The sequence below is a fragment of the Dermochelys coriacea genome, chromosome 22 (assembly GCF_009764565.3).
Source record: "Dermochelys coriacea isolate rDerCor1 chromosome 22, rDerCor1.pri.v4, whole genome shotgun sequence".
NCBI classification, from domain to species: Eukaryota; Metazoa; Chordata; order Testudines; family Dermochelyidae; genus Dermochelys; species Dermochelys coriacea.
The window spans coordinates 5,762,079-5,786,681 of NC_050089.1; the positions used below are offsets into that span (position 1 = coordinate 5,762,079).

A 24,603-nucleotide genomic window follows, 5' to 3' on the forward strand; every position below is an offset into this window, starting at 1 on the left:
TCACTCTTATTTTGGACCTACTTATTTTCCTCCCAACCTCACCTGCCAGAACTTAGCTGATCTACAGGTCTAAACATATCAGAAGTTTCCACTGTTAGAATCTTAGTGGAAAAATAACTCACCAATACATTTCACTAGTCTTCACCTCCTTCCCAGCAAGTAATTACCACAGTATTATAGAAGATTTTTAAAATCAGAAATACTACCCTGGTTAAACTATATTTCTTTTCCTAAAACCTCCAATCAGACACTGGAGAGCTGTACCCTGACAATATTGCTCCAAGAATATGTGAGGTTAAAAGCATCAAAACAAAATGTACTCCACACAAAGCACAAAACACACAAAGTCCTCCTGATATCCCTACCATCAGCATGTTTACCTGACCCTATTTAAATAGAGACAAACAACTGTACAAAGGAATTAAGCTCCCTAGCATCTCAGACATGGAATGTAATAATGCACAAAATAAATAAGATAGAAACGTTAGTCTATACACATATTGCTCTCACAGGCCCCAATCCATCCAGGTACTGAGCACTTCATCAGACACACTGGATACCTTCAACTTCCTCACAGGAAGTACTTGAAACCTGATAGGCTCAGGGCCAAAAAGTAATCCAATTACCTGAGCTCCTACTTGCCACATCACAAGGTTCTTCAATGATCTGTGTGACATTTTCTTATTAAAGCAGATACCAGATTGTGAACTTTTGTACTTTTTAGAACACTTTCAAGAGAAAAATGTGTTATATTTAGCCGCTATATGGTCTCCCTCCTCCACACACGTGGTTACTAGCAATAAGAGTTGATATTAATTTTTAAACCAGAGGTCTATAATTTTTCATTTCCACTTTAATTCTTAAATTTTAACTGTGCATTAAAAAAAATGAAACTTGGTGTTTGATGGGAGCAGGGAACACATTTGATGAAAGTGGGTGATGGAATGAAAAAGATTCCTTCTGGGCTCGGTGAATCTGTTCTGGAAGGTGCAAAACAGTAACCTCAGACAACTAATTGGAATAATGTAACATTTACCACACACAGAGTTAACCAAGAATCCTAAGGACCTTTTTTTATGCAGTTCATGTGGCAGATGTTCATATGGCTCATGGCACTCTCAGCTGAAGTACCACCTTTGAGATTTATTCCTCACTGCAGTCCAGATGGATTTGCAAAATTTCAGGGCAAATTGCAGGAACCTTTTATTTCACTTAGCATATTGTCAGTTGTTCTTATCTGATACACGTCCAATTTATTTTGTTTGCTTGTTTCATTCAGGTTTTGATTTGACTTGTTTTGTACTTGTCTAGCAGGTTTTGTAATCAAATGTATATTAGTTAAAGTTTCTGTTTTCAAGCCACTTCCTGCTGGGAAAACTTCAAGCACCTGCTTCTCCGGTTTATCAAGAAGGTGGCTTCTGGAATTGACCCTCTTGTCTTGGTATGACAGGGTCTGGAAATAGCTTTCTGCACATGCTGTAAAATCCAGCCCTTGCCTCAGGCATTTGTAGAGGTCAATTGATAAGATAGAATCTTGAATCCTTGGTTATCATTTGGTGAGTTGTTTCTTATTCAACAAAGGAATTGCCATATTTGGTCAGTTCAGTAGAGCCCGGCACAGATATAAAATGTGTATCTGCATCCAATCCATGAGCCACAAAAATGGTCCACGGAGTTGCAGGACTATACAGATCAACGGTCCACCTAATCCAGTACAGTCTCACCAATGCTGACCATTAACAAGTGCTTCAGAGGAAGGTGGAAGAAATAGCCAATTATTGGATAACCTACCCCCAGGGAAAGTAGCCTTCAAATCCCAATGGTTAGAGGTTGACTTATGCCCTATAACAAGAGACTTTGTATCCCTTCCATAAGCCTAGGACTTTTAAAATAATTTCTTATAGCAACTCTGGATGTTCTTGTTAACCACGGAATTGCTAATCCTTTTTTTTTTTTAATCCTGATAAAGGAAGACAGGCATGGTGAGGCAATTATCATGCAAATCCATGGATGTTAAATACTTTCTCCAAATTACCATTCAAAGTTCTGTCCACACCTTCGAGGAGTAATTGATATGAAAATTCCCAACAACTTGTGCCCATGAACTAAATACCATTCACTCCATCTGAAGCAACAACAGGGACCAGTGCTTGTAATGCTGATCTGTTGTTTATAATATTGCTGCCTGCCACTCCTGTTCTTTTGTCAGATTTCTGGAGCATGGCAAGGATACAATTAATAGTCTCTTGGTGACTGATTCAAATTGCAAAAAATAACCAACTGATGACATCCAGGGCCAATCTAGCTGCAGTTGCCTGGGCACCACACCCCTGTGAACTAATGCAATCACCCTTTGATGGAGCTATACTCTGGGGGAATGCAGGAATGGGCAGGGGACCCCAGAACAAGCACACTGCCCCCACTCAGACAGACCTGGCCTCCTGCAGATCTCGAGAGCCATGAGTTTTGGAGCTGAACTGCTCTCCTTCCCTCAAAGGCTAAAGGGGATAATCGTACCCCTCCTCCCCATATCTGAACGACCCAGGAAAAATCAAATATTTTTTCTGAAGAAGGTGGATAGATTATACACACATGCGTACGTGTACACACGCAAACATACGCCAAGAACTACAAGTGAGCAATCAAAAATAAAAAATACACAGTACATTAAATCAAAGCCTGTCTTTCTAAAAGTTCCTTACTCAAACCCTACACTATTGCACAAAGGGGATGTTCTCGCTCTGCATGAATAAGCGATAAAAGAAGCTCCTATTGCCCCAACATAGCCCATACTATCCTGAAGCCTGTATGACATATTTTACCTTTGTGTAGTCTACAAATTACCTCTTACAGCCAGCCAAGATACTGCTTCCACTTGCTGGAGACAGGACACAGCCAATAAGCCAGCTCACCCTTGGTATAGAAAGGTAGTGATGTAATCAGAACACCAATTATTCCTGTGTGCCCTGGCTGGTTATGAGTGATATTAGAGAAAGTAAAATAGCTAAGAAATTAGCATGAGCTAAATATACAAAGGGAAAAAAAGTTTCCATGACCAGGACTTGAGCAAAAAAAACATGCAAAAAAATAAAGTGGGAATATTAGGAATGTAACCACAGTCTTCAAAACTTCTTTTAAAGCAGACAAAAAGGGTAGCCATTTGTTTTGCTCTTCCCTGCAACAGAAGCAACCATTTTAAACAACAGTGCTTTTATATGTCAATATCATATCAGGATGTGGTTGGTACTGACTTTGTATGAAAACCAAGTAAGAATTTCGTCCAATTAATAGATTTTTTTTTCTTAATATAAGATCATTAAACAGTGCTATAGAAAGTCGCAGGAAAAGCAGATCTCTGGTCTCCTGGCAGCTTTTCCCATTCTTTAACAATCCTCCTTCAGATGCACAGCCACAACAGTTCAAAGGTCACTGGAGCCTTTGTACTCAATTCTAATGGCAGTTACAAACAAACTTTTGTTCCTATTTCTTCAATGAAATAAGCTGCAGCAGTTACAACGACTGAACTTTACATCTGAAGCTTGCATGTGCATCATTCAACTGAAGGACTCTGGAATCTCATTTACACTTCAGCAATAAGTCATCAGAATACTCTATGAAATAAAATCAATTATTGTTTATTGAGTCAACTGCAAGAACACATTACACTTCTACATGAAGATAAATATGCAGGAAGAACCTATTGTAGATTATTTTTTAAGAAATACTTAACATCATGGTGTTTAAGAAATGCTGTTTTTCCTGAACACATTTTTTAAATTATTGTTCACTCATTCATATTTTTATACCATAAATCTCATTTATTTTAGAGTAAAAAAATAAAGTGACAAGGCTGTCCTGGTGACTTTTTAAATAGTGTATTTGCAATATTTTTAAAAAAAATGCAATTGTCTTAAAACATAAGCATTATATATATACACACACACACACACACACACACACACACACACACACACACTTATTCTAGAAAGGAAAAATCCCGTATATAAATAATGTAACTCAAAACAACATTTTGCAAGTTACTGCAAGAAGTTGCTCAATATAATCACACTTCCTCAGTTCCAGATACGGAAGTTTTAACAATATTTTGAAATATACTGTCAGCCATTTCAATTGCAATTTTAAAAGTTTTTTTAAAAGAAAAAAACAAGTTTACTCAATAGTTTCTAATAGGTTTCAGAGTGGTAGCCATGTTAAGTCTGTATCAGCAAAAACAATGAGGAGTTCTTGTGGCACCTTAGAGACTAAGAAATCGGGTTTTTTTTTTGTTTTTGTTTAAGAGTCTAATAGAATTTTTTTTAACTGCAATTTTAAGTAAAAGAAAAAGCTTCCTGAACTTAAAATATATATATATATATATTTAGACTACATTTTTAAAAAGACTAATTGTTCCAGCAGATGTGAGTCAACTCTCTAGACATGCATCTCCCAAGAAGTACAACACAAAAAGATATCAAAGCAATTTTAAAAAATACAGCATTATAGATTAACTATTGTGAAATCAAAGGCAGGCATTCATAATCAAAACAGAGTAAAAGGGTAAAGCCCAGCAAACATTCAAGGGCTCTACCAAGAAGCAGAAAAACCCTTTCTGAACATTGTCTTAAGTACATTTTCCTCACTGCAACTCTGCTTCCATTACCACTTTAGTTAACAAAAAAACCTCCCAAGAACTTCAGTAGGACACGATCAAGTCATATTTTGACTGAGGCTCTATCAGCGCTGTAGAATTCTGCTGGCATACAAATGTTGCTCAAGGGTGTGAAGAGATGTGATCTTTGACCAACATAGATATGCCAGTAAAAGCACCCAGTATAGATGCAGTTATACTGGCAAAACTTAACATTTGCCAGTATAGCTTGTTTCATTTGGGGGGGGGGGGAGGGGAAATGTAGAATAAGCTATGCTGGCAAAAATCACTGTTCTGTTGGTATAAACTGAGTCTACGCTAGGAACGGGCAAAGTGCCCTAGAGTAGACCTGGCCTAGGCAGTCGTATCTTTTTTTTTTCCAGCACCAGGTTGATGTGAGCAATGTTTATACTTACATAACTAAACATACATCTCACTTCCAGGAAACAGTAGGGGCCAGATTTTCATTTATTAGATAAGCACCTAGTGGGATTTTTGAAAGCAATTAGGCACCCAAATCCCATTGAAATTAAGGCACCTAGACACTTCTGAAAATCCCACTGGGAGATTAACTGCATTTTAGGTGACTAAATAAGACTTTGAAAATTTGGTCCTAACTTCCCCAAGGTCTCTTCCCGGTGAGTTTTTCCTAAGTTAAATAAATTCCTTCCCCTCCCCTCACAGACTGCCTTCTTTTTCCATATTGTTTTCTTCTCCTACCTGCTTTGCCTGTATTTTTTTTCCTCTCTTCTCCTCCCCTTGCGTGAGGTCAGCCTGCAATGCGACAGTTCCAGTTGCAAGAATCAAACCAGTTCTGTCTCCAAAATCCTGCTGCCTCTGTCTTATTTTCACGCTGGCGCCAAAAGACATCAAACTACTTCTCTAACACTAAGCGCTGTCTATTTTTCCAGTGTGCTCCCATGTGACTGTGACATGGTACAGCGACTGAAGAATTCATCTCATCATTTTCAGATAACACAGTTAGCAAAATAAATTAGAGAAAACTGCTTCTTGATTAGCAGCAAGGATTCTATGAGGCAATTTGCTCTGCTAATCAAGGCAATTTAAAGTCTAAGGCTATGTCTACAGTACAACTTATGTCGGCATAACATGTATCGCTCAGGGGTGCGAATAAGCCACCCCCCTAAGCAATACAAGTTACACTGACATATGAACTGGTGTGGATAGTGCTATGTTGTCAGGAGAGCTGCCCCCACTAATACAGCTACTGCCGCTCATGGAGGTGGTTTTATTATGCCAACGGGAGAGAGCTCTCTCCCGTTGGCATAGTGTGTCCTCATCAGACAAGCTGCAGTGCTGTCTGCGTAGGCGAGCCCTAAGTATCTTGCTTAAATGAACCCCAGAAATCTTTACAATCCAATGGAAAAGTTAACTTTAAAACTTAAAATTTGTTTAGCAAGTGATCAATGTAACTCCAATAATGAGCTACACAAAAGATTAAACACAGTTCTTCTCAGGAGGTAATATTAAAACTGCTCATAACAAGCTAATACCACTAAGGGTAACTTTTAACAAGAACGATTACTTAGATTTGCCAATAAAATATATAATATATAATAATAAAAACACACCGCATAGCATTTTTCTTCCATATATCTCAAAGCACTTTACAAAAAGGTAGATATAGATCATTATCTGCCTTCTTTACAGATGAGAAAACTGAGTTAAAGGGAGGCAAACTGATTTTGTCCAATGTCTCTTAGAATATATTATCAGCAGAACCTGAAACCAGAATTCAGCTCTTTGAAGTGACTCTAAGATCCATAATCTTCCAGTTTTCAGAGTAGCAGCCGTGTTAGTCTGTATTCGCAAAAAGAAAAGGAGTACTTGTGGCACCTTAGAGACTAACAAATTTATTAGAGCATAAGCTTTCGTGAGCTAAGTGAGCTGTAGCTCACGAAAGCTTATGCTCTAATAAATTTGTTAGTCTCTAAGGTGCCACAAGTACTCCTTTTCTTTTTGCATAATCTTCCAGTTTCTATCATTACTGTAACAGCTACAAAAGAACAATCATTTTTAATTGTTTTTAGTGTTACCGTAACAGAGAAGCTGCAAAGACAATATACTGAGCAACACAGCAGTTTATTTATCAGTAATGTATTTTGAAATATTGTTTCAGTTACCAGTCCTACCACAAACCGCCAACAATAAGATGAACTGGTCAGAAGCCAGAGCCTACGCAGCCACAGAAGCCAGACAGGAATACAAATGTGGGTTTTTAAAATAAGCTAAAGCAATAAAATTATTATTATTCATCTATGAAAGCCACAGGGATAGTTTCTGATCTCAATTTCACCACTGCAAATACACAGCTACTTCACACATACACCTGCATAACTGAAATGAGAATTTTGCCCAACAATAGTAAATTTTGGGTGAGCACATAATACCTATAACCATGGTTAATATGTGAATATTCAAAATAATAGCAATTCTATCCCATTCATTAACCTCTTGGTAGTTACAGCTGTGCTTAAACTAACAAACTAGATACACAAATAAGCACACAAGTACAGTATATATGGAGACTTTATTGGGTTGATTACAGTGTTTATCAGCTTAAACAAGCAGTAGATAATTAACAATGCATTTCATGACTAGGTAATAATTTTTCTTCCTGGAGAAAATCAGATTGGAAAAAGTCAACACAAGCTTAAACATGATTATCTTCCTGTCCACCACTGGTGAAGTAAATCCAATTTGGTAACTAGCTAAAAGAGCAGTTTGTATTTACTTCACATTCACTTCTCAAGGGTGAAACATATTACAGCACAAGATGTACATGAATATGATATGATGGTCTAGTAAAGTACACATGGATCCCAGCAGCAGACAAAGCAACTTAAATAAAACTCAGAAAGGTCTGGTAATGGTCCCACAACCAACCATTGACTGACCGAATGTGGTAACCTAGTCCATGAAGGTGGATCTCTGCGCTCACGTAGGTGCCAACTCACAAGGGGCTTACACCATGTATAAAAGTTTGTGTAACATGCAAAATTTAAAGCTTTAATAAGTAAAACTCATTTTTCTATTAACAAGTTTCAATTTTAAAACTGAAATTTTATCTCTTGGAAATAAAAATTCTACTCGAACTTTATAGTTATTTTCTCACTCTCACACACACACACACACGAGTTTTTTCATCTATACCTCTTATAGTGCTTTACAAAGCTGGGTAAATAGCACAGTCTCAATTTTCAGATGGAGAAATCGAGGCAGGAACACAAGCAGTCACTGGCAGAGGTAGGAATAAAATCCAGATCTCCCGACTAGTAGTACAATGCCCCATGAACTGAACAACGCTAGCTCCCCTCTGCCTTCCTACTCCTCCACTTATCATGAGTATTTAAAATGGATTTTTTCCTCCACAATTAAGTAAGTAATTTTACTGGTTCTGCCTAACACATCCAGAACAATCAAAAGACACCTATTTGTTTTCACCTCTCTCAATTACCTACTTTAAACATTTTAAATGTTAATAGTACAAATGAATAATTTCAACCAAGTAGAGCTCTGGGCTAGCATATAGTTACTGATGCAGAGTTCAAGTTCTTACTTAGGTCATGTGGGGAAATATGAATTTGGTGGAATTCATCCCAGCCCCCACCCCATTCAAGTCCATCAGAAAGCTACCAAATAAGCAACAACACGTTATGACTGCCTCAGCTCACTTGAGTCCCACAACTGGAATAGAAGGGAGTACTGAGAGAGTCAGGATTGAGGTAGATGGGTACAGCTGTGTGAGGAAACTTATAAAGCACATGTCCACATTATCCCTGGCTGAAGCCACATGGTTATAGGCCCACATGAGCCACTCAAGTTTTCAAAAGAAAATCCACTCACGTTTTTAAAAGAAAACTTTACTGTCTCTTTAAACCTTATACCTCTCCATTACTCAGCAGTGTGCTGGCAGACCTTGAATCATCTTAAATGTCTCGTAACTAATAACCGAGAGCAATAACTCTTACAAACCTCACGAACAGTGGAGATGGAAAGGAACTATTACACAGGATGTGCTGCCAATATTTTAGCAGGCATCTGCAATTAAAATAATCCCCCCCATTCACAATGAAACCAGCACCCTCGGGGCACTTGTTTGATGAGGATTGGAGAATCTATTCACATTTTTCCTCCTTTAAACAAACTCTCTCTCTCATGACCATAAGCAAGAAGGGAGCACCACCTACCAAACACATATTTTTGGAAACATCATACCTTGGTTCCTGAAAGATACACTGAATATACTGAAAGCATAGCACAGTGTTCAACTTGCATATTTTGAACTGGAGAGGAAAGTCACGGGGATTCTCTCCCATGATACGTTTTGACATTTGGTGCAATCTAGTGCATTCAAATGGCAAAATATTTGCTTCTCAAATATGTCTGTGCTATATGAGCACCAGGGATAACCCAGCCAATGAAGGACTGTTCCCTATTAGTGCTTTATCCAAGCAAAGACATAAAACGTCCCAAGCAAAGAGACTTCCTCGGGAGTCTATTCCACAACCTAATTGCTGTCACAGTCAGGTTGTTTTTTTCCCAGATGTTCAAAGACAATTGTATTTATGTCTACTTCCCATCACAGGAAGGCTCAAATCTAAAATCCAGGAAGGATAGTTATAGTTTATAATCCATTTTCAGGTGACATATTAGACTTCAATGTCTTGTTAACAACATGCATAAAGGTAAAGGTTAGTGGCCATTCGGATTAAGATAGGTGCCCACATGACAACTGTGCAGATCAGTCTCAAATTTCACTGGCAACTTCAGACACTTGACCAGCAACTTTATTTTGGGCACACAGTTTTCATATCAAGAGAACATGCTGCAATATTGAACTGCAAGTTAATTCAGTGAAACTAATTTGCTTCCGTCAATGCAGCAATATTCCAGTACATTATGTACCCCACATTATTGTTTTAATTATGTAATTGCCCCCAAACACTAGGTCTTACACAATGCATACTGCAAGACTATCACTCTATTTTTCTCCTTTTAGCTTCCCAATCATTAAATACCCTCAAAGGAATAAATTTTGATTCTTCCAGATGGTTACAATATGTTCAAACATTATAAATCCATCAAATAGACAAGAGTAGATTGTGATATAGCATCAAGTGGCCTTGGAAAATGGTCATGAAAATTTAGCAGCCCAGGCTCAAAAATCAACTTGCTTACTATAATGAGTACAATAATCATAATAATAAAAAAAAGTATATGACATTTTATTTGCCAGTCAAAATAAATTGCCTAGAGCGAGCAAGCACATATTTGCAAAACTGGAATAAAAGACATCTGTGTGGAAGGAAATAAACTGTATGTTACTAAATAAGCATGTTAGGAGGTCTGTGTCTATCCTAAGAAAATGGATGCATTTATCCCATGCTCAATTCTCAAGTACATTACCATGATTTGAACATTTTGAATAGGCATTGTTACAACAGTCTGGGAAGCCCAAGCTCAGGAGCGGGTATCAGTGAAAGAAGAATGTTCTTACCACACTGGAAAATACAATTTATTTTTAACTTTCTTCTTTAAATATTCAACAGTTATATAAATAAATAGAACTTTCTACTTGCCATTTCCTTCAATCCACTTAATAACACTCCCAGCATACACAATATTAGCCATTACAGTAAACTGGGCTCGTATCCCCAGCTAAGGACTCCTGAGTCTCTGTCCAAAGTGCTGTTTTGTTGCACTGGCTCAGATGGAACGGAGGGGGTAAGAAATGGGGGAGGAAGAAAAATTATTGTAGTCTATAAGTATCAGCACATATGTTCAGTTTGATGCAATAGAGCAGAGCTCCAGGCAAATCCTCAAAGCGGAAGGAGACAGGACTTTAAGTCTGGGTAAGTGCCAAAGCCAGTGAAAGAATCAGAACACGCTGACAGCCTTGACATTGCTCCGTAGAGGTCTCAACAGCAATTAAACTCCCAATTTCCTTTATGCTAGACAGAACCAATTGCCTGACTCAACCCAGCACCTTCAATGACTGAGCCCTAAATTTCTAATTTTTTCCTCAAATACAAAGTCAGTAGAAGTGCTTCAAATTCAATTTGAAAGCTAACTAAGGAATGTCTATTGATTTAACACACTCTCTCTCTCTCAAAAATTTGTGCGTGTGAACAGCAAGATGCCCACTTAGTGCACTTCCATATAGTGTGTTGTTCATAGCACAGATCTTGACTATAAAATGCCCTAATAATCCAAGAAAGTTTGTGGACGTTGAATGCAGCTGAAAAGAACTAAAAAGACTCTTAGAAGAAACCAATTTAAAAATATGACAAAGGACACTTTAAACAATAAAAAAAGGAAGAGCTATGTAGAAACGCAACATATAAGCTGCATGTTAACCAAAGAGTACAATGCTGTCTTTCCAATGTTTAAAAAGCATCATCATCAAACACATGCACTTTGAAATCCCAATTATCCCTTTCTTAACAAATAATCTCCTGGGGTTTAAAATTTTATTGCATCCTAGAGATGCTGCTCCTCTGTTTACTGAAAAAAGAAAAGGAGGACTTGTGGCACCTTAGAGACTAACAAATTTATTTGAGCATAAGCTTTCGTGAGCTACAGCTCACTTCATCGGATGTGAGTTGCATCCGACGAAGTGAGCTGTAGCTCACGAAAGCTTATGCTCAAATAAATTTGTTAGTCTCTAAAGTGCCACAAGTCCTCCTTTTCTTTTTGCGCATACAGACTAACACGGCTGCTACTCTGAAATCTGCTTACTGAGGAACCCGGGATGGGGACTAGATAGAAAGAATCAAAAGCAAGAGCCAGGAGTTGAACATAAATACAAAACAAACTTTGTTTTTTTACAAACAGAAAAAAAAGAGCATACAATGCACTAGCTGTGCCTGAACATTCAGATTTATTTATAAATAATAAAAGAAATATTGACAATACCCAGAGTCAACAGGGCAAACACTTGGGGAAAACAAAAAAACAAGCTAGAATTCAATAGAAACTTATCACTGAGTCATGGCAAAGAGCAGTGATTCACTGCAGAAGAATCACGCGGAAGCCCTAGTAAAGGGAAGTCACTTTTTCTTACCTTCAAAGAGTAAATTCTAGCATGAGAATGGCAGATTGCAGGTTGCCAGTGCAGGGACTTTCCTTCTACTCTGCAGGAAAGGAGAACTGCTCAGCGTACACGAAGGAGCAAGGCAGGCAAACCATTCCGGGACTGGTTCCAGAGTAGCAGCCGGGTTAGTCTGTATCCGCAAAAAGAAAAGGAGGACTTGGGGCACCTTAGAGACTACGGCATTTATTAGAGCAGCAGCTTTCGTGAGCTACAGCTCACTGCATCGGATGCATCCCGGGACTGCTGCCCCTTTCCTCACTGCAACCAGCACTGTGCTGCAGATGCAGGGTGCCTGCGATGCACTGGAACAATCCAGGATTTCTATTCGCGCTTTACATAGAGCGGAGGGGGGGCGGCTGCAATGCCGGGACTCCTGCCCCTTTCCCCGCCACAACCGGCACTGCCGCAGGCACGGAGCCATCCAGGGGCTTCCACTGCAGCCGGGTACAAACGAGGGCGGCGCGGTGGCGAGGGATGCAGGAGTCTCCGCATCGCCCCATCTCCCGATCAGCGGCCTCGTTGCCGCATGGCACGTCGGTCGCGGGGAGCGGTTGAGGCCGGTACCCAGGCGGCGCGCGCGGTGCATGCTCACGCGCCGGTGCCCGCGGGGACCCCCGGCCCCGGGGCCGGCCTCAGGGCTCCCGCGCGCTCGGGCACGAAGCCGGTCTGCACGCGGCATCTCGCGCAGCTGGGGCTCGGTGCCCCAGCTCCCGCCCGCCAGCACCGGCCCCTCGCCCCGCTCCGCTTACCTCGCCCCGCCCGCCTAGCGGCCGGGCCCCCGGCGCGCCGCATCCTGCCGCCCCGGCCAGGCGGGCTCCGCGCGGGCTGGACCCCTGCGGCGGGGGGCGGGCGGTGAACGAGCTGGGCCGGCGGCCTGAGGGAACCGGCCGGGCTGCGCGCGCCTCGGGACGGGGGAGGGGGGGGGGCCCCATGCGCGCGCGGGGCCGCGAGCCCCGCCCAGCCCGGCCCGCCCTCGGGGGAGGTGCGGGGCTGGAGGGCCGGGCACTGGGGAGACGGGGGATCTCCGTGGGGCCGGGCACTGGGGTGTTGGGGGGCTGCGTGGGAGGAGCCGGGCACTATGGGGGGTAGTTGCGTGGGGGCTGCGTGGGAGGGGCTGGGCACTGGGGTGTTGGGGGGCTGCATGGGAGGGGCTGGGCACTGGGGTGTTGGGGGGCTGCGTGGGGGGGGCTGGGCACTGGGGTGTTGGGGGGCTGCGTGGGAGGGGCCGGGCACTATGGGGGGGTAGTTGCGTGGGGGCTGCATGGGAGGGGCTGGGCACTGGGGTGTTGGGGGGCTGCATGGGAGGGGCCGGGCACTGGGGTGTTGGGGGGCTGCGTGGGAGGAGCCGGGCACTATGGGGGGTAGTTGCGTGGGGGCTGCATGGGAGGGGCTGGGCACTGGGGTGTTGGGGGGCTGCGTGGGGGGGGCCGGGCACTATGGGGGGGTAGTTGCGTGGGGGCTGCATGGGAGGGGCCGGGCATTGGGGTGTTGGGGGGCTGCATGGGAGGGGCCGGGCACTGGGGTGTTGGGGGGCTGCGTGGGAGGAGCCGGGCACTATGGGGGGGTAGTTGCGTGGGGGCTGCGTGGGAGGGGCTGGGCACTGGGGTGTTGGGGGGCTGCGTGGGAGGGGCCGGGCACTGGGGTGTTGGGGGGCTGCGTGGGAGGGGCCGGGCACTATGGGGGGTAGTTGCGTGGGGGCTGCGTGGGGGGGGCTGGGCACTGGGGTGTTGGGGGGGCTGCGTGGGGGGGGCCGGGCACTATGGGGGGTAGTTGCGTGGGGGCTGCGTGGGAGGGGCCGGGCACTGGGGTGTTGGGGGGCTGCGTGGGAGGAGCCGGGCACTATGGGGGGGTAGTTGCGTGGGGGCTGCATGGGAGGGGCCGGGCATTGGGGTGTTGGGGGGCTGCATGGGAGGGGCTGGGCACTGGGGTGTTGGGGGGCTGCGTGGGAGGGGCCGGGCACTATGGGGGGGTAGTTGCGTGGGGGCTGCATGGGAGGGGCTGGGCACTGGGGTGTTGGGGGGCTGCATGGGAGGGGCCGGGCACTGGGGTGTTGGGGGGCTGCGTGGGAGGAGCCGGGCACTATGGGGGGTAGTTGCGTGGGGGCTGCATGGGAGGGGCTGGGCACTGGGGTGTTGGGGGGCTGCGTGGGGGGGGCCGGGCACTATGGGGGGGTAGTTGCGTGGGGGCTGCATGGGAGGGGCCGGGCATTGGGGTGTTGGGGGGCTGCATGGGAGGGGCCGGGCACTGGGGTGTTGGGGGGCTGCGTGGGAGGAGCCGGGCACTATGGGGGGGTAGTTGCGTGGGGGCTGCGTGGGAGGGGCTGGGCACTGGGGTGTTGGGGGGCTGCGTGGGAGGGGCCGGGCACTGGGGTGTTGGGGGGCTGCGTGGGAGGGGCCGGGCACTATGGGGGGTAGTTGCGTGGGGGCTGCGTGGGGGGGGCTGGGCACTGGGGTGTTGGGGGGCTGCGTGGGGGGGGCCGGGCACTATGGGGGGTAGTTGCGTGGGGGCTGCATGGGGAGCTGGGCACTGGGAAGGTGGGGGGCTGCATGGGAGGGGCTGGGCACTAGGGTGTTGGGGTCTGTATGGGCACTGGGCTGATGGGGGCCTGTGTGGGAGAAGCTGGGGGCACTATGGGGTTAGAGTTGTTGGGGGCTGTATGGGGAGCTGGGCACTGGAAGGGGGAGGCTGTATGGGTACTGGGAGGGAGTTGGGCACTGGGAAGGTGGGGGGCTGTATGGGCTCTGGGAGGGCATTGGGCACTAGGGTGTTGGGGGGCTGTATGGGAGGGGCTGGGCACTGGGAAGGTGGGGGGCTGTATGGGAGGGGCTGGGCACTGGGGGGAGTATATGGGAGGGACTGTTTGTTTTTGTGAGGCTTGGGCTGGGCAACAGGGTGTGGTTTGTGGTAGAGGTGCTGGGGGTCAGCCCCAGGGTTTGAGTGAGGGTGGGAGTGGACAACAATGGGCGTTTTTGTGCCTGAGAGTGCTGCTAAGCTGGGCCACTAAGACATGTAAAGAGAAGACAGCCCATCATGATGACCAAAGTTGTCTAATTGTTTCACCCATGTGTTCATATCTATCTTGTCTTACACTTAAAGTGTAAGCCTCTTGGGACAGGGACTGTCTTTTTGATCTCTCTTTGTACAGCACCTAGCACTACAGTAATACACATTATAAACTGGTACCTGTTATTGGTGTATGAGAGCCTGGGCTACTGCTGTTTTGAATACACAAGAGATGATCTCCCTTAGTTCGTGAGGAAGAGAAATAAGACAGGTTTGCAAAAGAGTTTGACACATTGATTACTGAGCACTTTGGAAACTCTTACCCCTTTGTGGCTGCTAAACATCTGAAAATCTGGCACTATGGGATGTTTTGGGATTTGCTTGTTTGTGTTTGTTTGTTTTGCTGTCAAAGGTGGGGTGTACTGTTCCCCCCATCACAAAGGGGCTGATTCAGATCTTACAACTGGTGTAAATCCATAAAATGTATGAAGTTACACCAGTATAAAACTTGTATAAGTGACATCAGAAAGTAGGTCCATCATTTGGCAGTTGTTTTCTCTGAATTATGAGCCATTAATCCCTAGTTTTACTGCTTGCACCAGAGTTACAATGAAACCTTGAAGTAAAATGTCTTCCACCTAATTATCAAAGAAATGTAGCCATAAACCCCAGGGTCAGTCTAGTCATAAAGGTCAGCCTGATTTAATATTAAACAAATGCATTCATTCCTCCTCTCTGCCCAGGATATCTTCCAGGTCAATGCAAAATTAATGGGAGGCAAGTATTTTATTAAATAAAAACTCCTGGAGTGCTGCAGTAAAGATTTACGTTCCACAATCTTGCCACCTCTTCATTTTGTACTGATCTCTAAGTGTTAGGGGCCAGGTTTTTTAAACCTGGTATTTAGGTGCCTTGTGGGGATTTTGTAGGTGCTTTTGGAAATTCTTCTAGGCACTTACATACCTTTAAAATTCTGGTCCTTGATGCATATTTACTGCCGAAGAGCACTCTTGCAGACAAGTCCTTGGATAGCACTCATCTCTAGCACTGACCCAAAAGCATGGGCCTATTGTGAATAGTGCACACAGTACCTTGCACTGGACAGTCCTTATAGAAGCTGTGGTAATTATTTTGCCTTTTAAGTACATACAGAGGTGAAGTGGGGGATGGGAATTTGTTCAATTTGAATTGCAAGCATGCAGGTTAAATAGCAATGCTTGGCAGGATTTGATTTTAAATTAAGTTACCAATAAAGGTCAGGTTTCAGAGTAGCAGCCGTGTTAGTCTGTATTCGCAAAAAGAAAAGGAGTACCCGTGGCACCTTAGAGACTAACAAATTTATTAGAGCATAAGCTATCGTGAGCTACAGCTCACTTCATCGGATGCAGTGAGCTGTAGCTCACGAAAGCTTATGCTCTAATAAATTTGTTAGTCTCTAAGGTGCCACGGGTACTCCTTTTCTTTTTGCCAATAAAGGTCAGTGTCACCTCACACAGAAATCAACCCAAAAAAATCAATAGCAGTCAGCAAGTACAGCCTACCACATACCTAGTGCCTGTAGGGATCTTGTGTCACTGGCCCAATGGGCACACAGGGAGCCTTCTGCAGCTCCACTGTCACAGTCCCCGCTCACTCCCTGGTGAATGCAAGGGCTGTCCCCCGCAAGGAGTCATTCATCAGCAGAGTGACCTTCCCCATGGCTGGGGACTCTTTCTCCTCCTCGCAGCCCAGGCTAGGAGTCTCTGCTTCACTGGGTCAGGACCACAGCCTCCCCCATACGTTGTTGCTGGGTGTTCGGGCCCCTTGACCAAGCAGGGGCAGCTCCTTGTAATTCTGCTGTCAGCATTGCCCTAACCTCAACGCTAACCCTAACCCCTTCTTAATCTCCTACAACTATGAAAATTAAAATGGTTAAGAACAAAAATAAATGTTTAAAAATAAAAATCGATATTAGTGGTCAAAATTACAAAAAATAATTTAAAATCAAATTCTGCCAAGTTATAAATAGCCCAGGAAATGCCATTTTTATGGACCACTGAGAGAATATTCCCCATGTTGGATTTTATACAGTCTTGTTTTTTGTTTTTTTCAGTGTTGAAATTCAGCATTCTCTTGCCAGTGCCTCTTGACAATGGGACAGTTTAAGAATATATATGGTCAGCTATCTAATACTATGGTGAGATAAACTATGCCCTGGTTTCCCAACATATTGGGGAGGTGGGGATACGAAGGACTAGTGGAGTGCTTGCAGATGACCCTTGGCTGCTCTGTGGAGTCAGCTTTAATTTAAAAGAAAGAAAAGCATGTCTTTAGCCTTTATGCTTGCAAAGACAACTTTCAAAATGTGATGTGAGTGTAAATGGTACAATGGCTGTCTGAGTTTACATGGAGCCTGAAACAATAGCTCTGAGATCCCCATTGTGATATTTTAAATGGGTTAAACTGCTCATCAAAGAAGAGGAAATATATTAGGAAGACCTACATTAGAGTTTCCCAAAGTATGTGGCATGTGGGTGGGGAGGTGCAAGCAAATGACTATCTGAGGTGGGGTGCAACAGATATAAAAATTAAGATGGCAGGGTTGCAAGGGGAAGTGTGATTGGTTTCCTTTTCCTGAATGGAAGCTCCGCTTTCAAAAGTTTGGGACAGTGGTTTCTGCTATGGCCTGTTTCTGGGGCGATCCTGTCAAATCTAACCCGCTAAGTAGGCTGAGGTCAAGCCTACTTGGATAGGTCATCTCCAGTGAAAACTTGGGGCTCTGCAAGAAGTGTTGATTCAATAAAGGCCTTTCCCTCTGAATACTGCATCAATGCCCTAACAGGCCGCACAGGAATACTGTGCAACTGGAAGTGGTATATTTTGGAAGAGCTATAAAACCAGGATCCTAACATTTCATAGCTACAGAAGATTACATGGGTATTTTTTAATAAGAGAAGGAGTATTGGTGCCCTGGTTGAATTCCCAATTAACTACATTCCACCCACCTAAAGTTGCTCTTGGATTTTATGAGCATGAGGTTGTTCCCCACGTCCTGCCAAAAGCTGAGCTGTTAACACCTGTTGCATTCCACCCAATAGGCAGGTGTGAATTAAGCTCATCAGTGTAATCTGGTTTCTTGATTAGATGAATGTTTTTATACATCCAGTCAAATAATAACACACCAAATATTAACTATTGCAGGTTCTCCAGCATTCAACGGGAGTTGCCATGGCCATCATGAAAATGTCACATCCGAAATGGCCACCCCCACTAATGGAAAGTCAGATAAACGTCATTAGGATTCTTCAAGTGGTCTGTAATGTTTGTAACTGGAGTACAGATGTCCCAGGACCCAGAAGACCAATAAAAGTGATGCTTTGTTCCAATATGCAGTGGCCAGCTGGAACCACTGAAAGTTTTCAATTGGACTTCCATTAGTAGCCTACGGGAAAGTCAGTCTAAACTGTTGCCAATGTTATGACCCTAAGGGCTTGTCTACATTACCTGCTGGATCGACGGGCAGTGATTGATCCAGTGAGGGTAGATTTATCGACTGCCGAGTGCTCTCCCCTTGACTCCGGTACTCCACCAGAGCGAGAGGCGCAGGAAGTAGATCTAAGTATGTCGACTTCAGCTACGTTATTCATGTAGCTGAAGTTGCTTAACTTAGCTCGATCTCCACCCCGAGTGTAGACCAGGCCTAAGTCTGGACCGAGTGAGCCTGTGCAGAGGGGAATGCATTTCCGTGGTGTGTGAGGTGATTCCTGTTTATCCATTACCTACTTCAAGTGCTTTGAAGAAGGGTGCTGCAAATGTACATTGTTAATATTGTGACCACCCCAAAATCCATGCAGCCCTGCACTCCTGTTTATTAGACAGTGTCAACATTAGCATAGTCTCAAGAGTTTTCTCATATGTAGACTGTCATTTCCTCATGTCTTTAGAATGAATAACTCAGTGATGTCGCCAGATGCTTTTGCTGCTGTTCCTAATCAGAATATTTTTCATTATATCTGCATAACTGAAAACAAATGGTGAGACTATACATGGGAAAGTGGCCTGAGAAAACTGAAGATCAAAGAAAGGTCTTGGCTCAATGGACTCTATATCCTGAGAGTTCCTGCTGCATTTCCTCTCTTTAGCTCCCTCACACAAAACTGCATATTGTGGCTTGTACTGTCTTTATTTTTTAAAAAAATCTGAAGCAATTTTGCTTTTTCCAAACAGCAGGGGGGGAGGGGCGGAAATCCCTTGTTCCAACCTAAAGTGTTGCCTTTGGTTAGTGTTCATTATGTCCTTCAGTGTGGTCATTTGTCCAACAGCCTGAGAATGCTGGCAGGCTGAGTGGAAAAAAGAGTGCAAAGTCCTTGCACCTAGCTCCCTCAGTGGAAAGGACTGACATGAACTGCTTCAGCCCTTGCCAATCACAGCTTCTCACTGTGCTGTCTCGAGGGCTTGTCTACCCTTTACAATCCAAACCTAAAGGTCACTCAGTGTTGTTCACCTCAACAGCATATTGGTTTCAGAGAGATCTTTGTCCAAAGGCAGGACAAAGTGCCACTTCCATTACTCTGACAGATCTGAATGTCTGCTGTCTTTCCAGTACCTTGGAGAAAGGTGATCCATAATTATATTATCATGAGTGAGAATTTGGTCCCCTTGTCACGAGACCTCTTTGAGGATAACGTGGCTTGTCACAGACCCAGTTTTGCCACAAGGTTCATCAGCTACAAGGTTTCTTTCCCATTACGAAGCAAGATTATGAAAAGGAAAGAAGTGATCTTACCTGGGTAGAATGGATGTTATTTTTCTACCAGCAGAGTTAACAGGAAGAAGGGAGGTCACACATTGCTGGGAGAAATTGTGGAAAGTCATAACTTATGTTGTTGGCTGGCTAACCTGACCTATACTCTTAGATGAAGCTGTCTTGGTTGTGTCTTAAAAAAGCTTTATGTGTAATGTGCCAAATAGTTCTATTTCACACTCTTTGCCCCTCTTCTCCCTCTGAATAATTGTTACTGAGAATGAGATGATGGATATAACTGAATGACAAGAGGGAAAAAACACTTAATTTGGAGATTTCTTCCCCATCACTTAATATAAGACGATAGTGCAATCATTGTCAAGAATTACTTCATACTGTTTACAAAATAAAAGTCAAACCATAACAAAGAAAACAGACGAAAGAAAAAAAGAAAAGGAATGAGAGAGAGGAAGGGAAGAATGCGGGAAATGGGCTGCTACTCTACAATATTGCTATAGATTCATCTCAGAATCTCACAGCACTCCATAGACAAGAAATGGTTGAGCAAGTATTAGCCCCATTTAGTAGAGGGAGATTGATTTTATAATTATCCATAGTATTGGGAGAAAGGAGAAATAACCCTTTGCTAGAGGCTACTTATGTGACCCCAGGCAGGTCACTTCACTTCTTTGTGCTTCAGTTTCACAGGTTTAAGACAGGACTCATGAACTGTTGGGGAACTTAATTCAATTAATATTTGTTCAAAATGCCTTGAAATCCTTATATGGAAAGTGCTTTAGAAGTACAAAGTTCATTGAAACCTGAAGAGAACACCCCAGTAGGTAAACACCCACTGTCTAAAGAGACTGCTCCAAGTAATTTAACGTTCATTATAATCATTTATTTTTATGTCAAAGGGGTAGTTGAAGGAATGTACACGACTGAGAAGCCAATTAGGTATACAAAATCTACATCGAGTTATACAAGTAAATGCTGCAAGCAGGAAGTAGCACAGGGCTATTAATAGTCTATTATTCCAATAGTAGGAGGAAAGCAAGCCAATACTCAGTGTAATAAATCAATTTGTAAGCAGTTCGCAGGGAGTAATTCACAAGGGCCAGTTAACAGACAGAACTTGGTATTGCATCATTATAACTAAGCACTTAAGATGTTAGGGGAGAATATGTCATATTTCCCTGGATGGCCAGAATTGTTTTATGTTGTTTTAATTCAGGGCTGAGATGTATCTTGCTTTTATGTGGACTACAAAAACTACATAGGGGGTTTTTCTACCTAGAATTTATCTACACATACATATTTTTTTTAATTAAACAATGCAAGTTTGCACACAGACACTGTTATTTCAATTTGGGCAGTTTACTGCATTTACTTTAATCTACGTAAACCAAAACAAATAACTTTAACAGAAATAAGAGTGTGTACACACAAACTTGCATTGATTTAGCTACGTCAGTTGAAAAACACACCTTTAGTTCAACATGTAATAGACAAGCCCCTAGATATCAAGGGTGAAATCCTGACCCCATTGAAGTCAATGTGAGGGTTGCCATTGACTTTAATGGCACCAGGATTTCATCCCAGGCCTAGATAGTACAATGATGAGAGGTCTAGATATGTTCTAAGAAGAATAAACACACAAGTCGTGAGATCAGAATGTTTGTTTGGGGGATAGCTTGTTATTTAAACTGTTTTCAGTATAAGTTAAAATATTTATATTGGTTTTGTTTTTTGTTTCTTTTTTAAACTAAATCTAAATTTTGCGCTGTTTGCCCTTTTTACTGGTCACCTGGCTTACTTGTATCATGTACTGAACATTCTGTGTTCAAAAATTTCTGCTATTCCTAATTAGAGATATTATAGATATGGATGACATTTTTCAAAAGAAACCCAGATTTTTAAAAGTATCACACTTAAAGATGCAAATAGGCATCTAGTGGGATTTCAAAAGCACCTAGGTGCTTCACTCCCATGGGATAAATCTTAAATACCCTTAAATATCTGGCCCATAAGAGTATAAGTCTCAATGAGATTTGGCTCCTAATTCACTTTGGCCCTCTTAAAATTTGTTACACATATTCCTATGAGATTAAGAGGTACCCAGAGACAGAACAATTATTGCAGTAACCGAACCCATAGTCTTCTTTCAGTGATGACAGCATCCTATATGTCTCACCATCGATTGCAGATAACAGTCCTTCCCAGAAACAACTATTTGCAGTACTGTTTCTAGTGGTGGAGCCCCATCTCAATTAAGCAGAATTCAGGAGTGTGCTCATGGATAATGCCATAACACATTGCTGTTGCACAATATAATCAGGTACTACAAGTGATGAACAGGTGGGTTGTTAATAACAGACTCATCAGACTGGAAGCTGTGCCATGCCCTGTTGTAGGCAAACTGTAGTCCTACAGGCAGATTGCAGTCCTCACAGACACAGATTGATGGAAACTGTGTCTGCAGGGATAGTTCAATATTTTAAAGCACTACTATGAAGTCCTTAAGGTCCTGAAATGTCTCTTACCTTAAATACCATGGGCAATATTCTGCTCTCCTTTATGTAAGTGTGCACCTAGAATAACCCCATTAAGTTAAGTGGATTTACAAAGAAATAAATTGAGAGTAATTTACAGCAGAATTCGATAATAAATGATCTAAGGGAACAGTTCATAAAAAGCTCATTGTCTAAAAATGATTTGTTCAAAATGTCCAGCAAATACTGAATATATTTGCCACCAATTGGACTAATTTGGGATGATTCATAATCCCTTCCAAAATAAAAAAAAGAGTCAGAATAACTAATTGAAAGAAAAATTGGATGAATGTATTACCTCTACTAAGAAGACTGTGTCAATGCTGTTTAGTAATAAAAGACAATTGAGAAGTATGTAAGGGTGACCACGGAACAAAGGGACATTGAGTCCCTGATTCTGCAAACACATATTTTTACACAGGTGTTTGTTGTACATGAGTAGTCTCTGGGACTACACACAGGTATAAAGTTAAGCACATGGGTAAATATATATAGAATGAAGGCCTAACATTTTGTTTCGCTCAGTCTCCTTAAACAACCAAACCCATCCCAAATAGAACTCAGCCTACTGAATAGAATTCTTCCAGTTTTTCAGGCTTATTTTTCTTCCCAATCACATGCAAACATGATGTCATGCTTGGAATAGATTAACTTTGACGGCTTTTATGGTCACATAAATGCTCCTGAAGCTATACTGGCATAAAGCATCTATGGAATCAAGTGACTAGTTGGGTTAATCGTGTGGATGTTCCTCGGAGAAAGTGAACTTCAAGCATGCACGCTCAGGCACTGTGATCTAGGAGGGCAGTTTAAATGCGGGTTCTATTGGAACTATTCGGTTTTTTCAGCAGTGCTTTTTTTAGATTGTTCTCTCTGAATTTCCTTTAGGCTCCCAGGGCCAGGCTTGCAATTTGCGTGGCTCTAATCTGAGCCAAGCTCCCCAGTTGTCAAAGACAAAAGATTGTACAATCAACTGTTCAAGCATTCGCCAGGAGCAGCATAGGTGGAGAGTTGCCTCAATCTTTGGTCTGATTACCAAGGGGTGTGTTTAGGCCAGCCAATGACTTATCTGTCAGCTGGGCCCTTGAAGATTCAGGACTCTGAGCAGTTCCTTTGAGTTTAAGGTCAACCTTGTGACTTGTCTTACATTAAATAAGCGCTCAAGGTCAAAGTAATGTAATAGACATTTCTGTATTTGCTGTATGCAAAGCTGGCTCTAGGTTCTGGGAGTTCATGCATGCATTAAGACATCTGGGCACCATGAAGATGTCCATATCCTTCATAGCACAGCCATATATGGGCTGAGGTACCTGGGCAGGTCAAGGATGCTTGTCACTAGGACATGTGGGTTTTAACAATTGAAGGAAGGGCATCTATCATTGGGGAAGACAGAAGGGTTTACGCAACAAGAAGGAAAGTAGAGAAAATTTAGGAAAATACAAAAGTGTTAGCTCCCAATGTTCATCTTTAAAGGTAGAGGGTGGGGTGGACCATCCAGTGTGCAAGGTCCTGAATGTGAGAGGGGAGGGTTCCCGCAAAAGCATGTCTTTCTGTACTACTGCATACTTGACACTTGCCTATGGCTAGCCATGACTGCAGGTAGCCCACTGCAAGCGCTGAATAGTCATTTCACTGGAAATTCATTTCAGAGGCAGGGGAACCAGATTCTGCCTTGACTTCATAGCTGCCAAGTTTTGAGCAGATCCTTTTGTGACAGTTCACACACATTACGGACACTGCTGATTTGCATTTCTGTGAATAATTTGCATATGACCATAATATTCAGTTTATATTCAACACACCCTGTCACAAGCCGTGGCAGAAACATGCGAATTGCCAGACTGGATAAACCCTGAGGTCCACCTAGTCCAATATCTGATCTGACAGTGGCCAGCACCAGATGCTTCAGAAGAAGGTGCAAGTACCCAACAGCAGCTGATATGGGATAATCTTCCCCCAAATCCAGTCTCATCCTGGTCTCCAGTAGTTAGAGATTTTGAAAGGGATACAAAATTTCAGGCTTTAGGCTTATAAACCAATCTCTAATTAGTGGAAACCAGGATGAAGCGGCACAAAAACAAAAACAAAAAAGCAACTGATGCTGGAGAGGGTGGGAGGGATGCTGGGATGGGAAAGTGAGTGTTGTGGTATGTCTGGGGTAATGGTGGAAGTCTGGAACTGCTAGAGGCAGTCTGGGAGTGCTGGATAGTTGTCTGTGGAATGGCTGGAGTTACCGCTCTGGGTAGCTGAGTGGGAAGCAGGGGATCTCAAAGCGATATTAGGTCGGGGGCTGGAGTAGGGTTGCCACCTGTTCAGAGTTTCCCAGGATTGTCCCTTTTTGAGGTAGCTGTCCTGGGAAACCTGTAAAAGTGCTCAGTGCACACTGCCAGCTGTCCAGTTGTATGAGCCCAGAATGTTATTTGTACCTCAGCGGTGGTAGCCCTACTTTGGAAAGAGCTGTCTGGGGTGTAAAACTGGGGGTTGGGTGGACCTGGAGAGGTGGGAGGGAGCAGGGGGCTTGTGTAGCTGGCTCGCTGAAGGGAAGCTAGAGTTGCCTGGC

The 24,603-nt window shown here is 43.3% G+C and overlaps 2 long non-coding RNA genes across 2 annotated transcripts in view; one reads left to right on the forward strand and one right to left on the reverse strand.

Moving 5' to 3' along the window:
- The window catches only part of LOC122457227, a 76,040-nt gene extending 63,396 nt beyond the window's left edge, over nt 1–12,644 (reverse strand). The window contains exons 1-2 of the long non-coding RNA XR_006276685.1: nt 12,515–12,644; nt 11,736–11,895 (exon numbers count right to left, since the gene is read on the reverse strand). This is a non-coding gene — a long non-coding RNA (uncharacterized LOC122457227). The remainder of the gene's footprint in view (nt 1–11,735; nt 11,896–12,514) is intronic.
- Nucleotides 12,645–14,727: 2,083 nt separating this feature from the next.
- Nucleotides 14,728–22,217, forward strand: LOC119846654. The gene is made up of 3 exons (XR_005289935.2): nt 14,728–15,039; nt 16,861–16,944; nt 17,949–22,217. It is a non-coding gene; the product is annotated as an uncharacterized LOC119846654 (long non-coding RNA).
- The last annotated feature ends 2,386 nt before the right edge of the window (nt 22,218–24,603 follow it).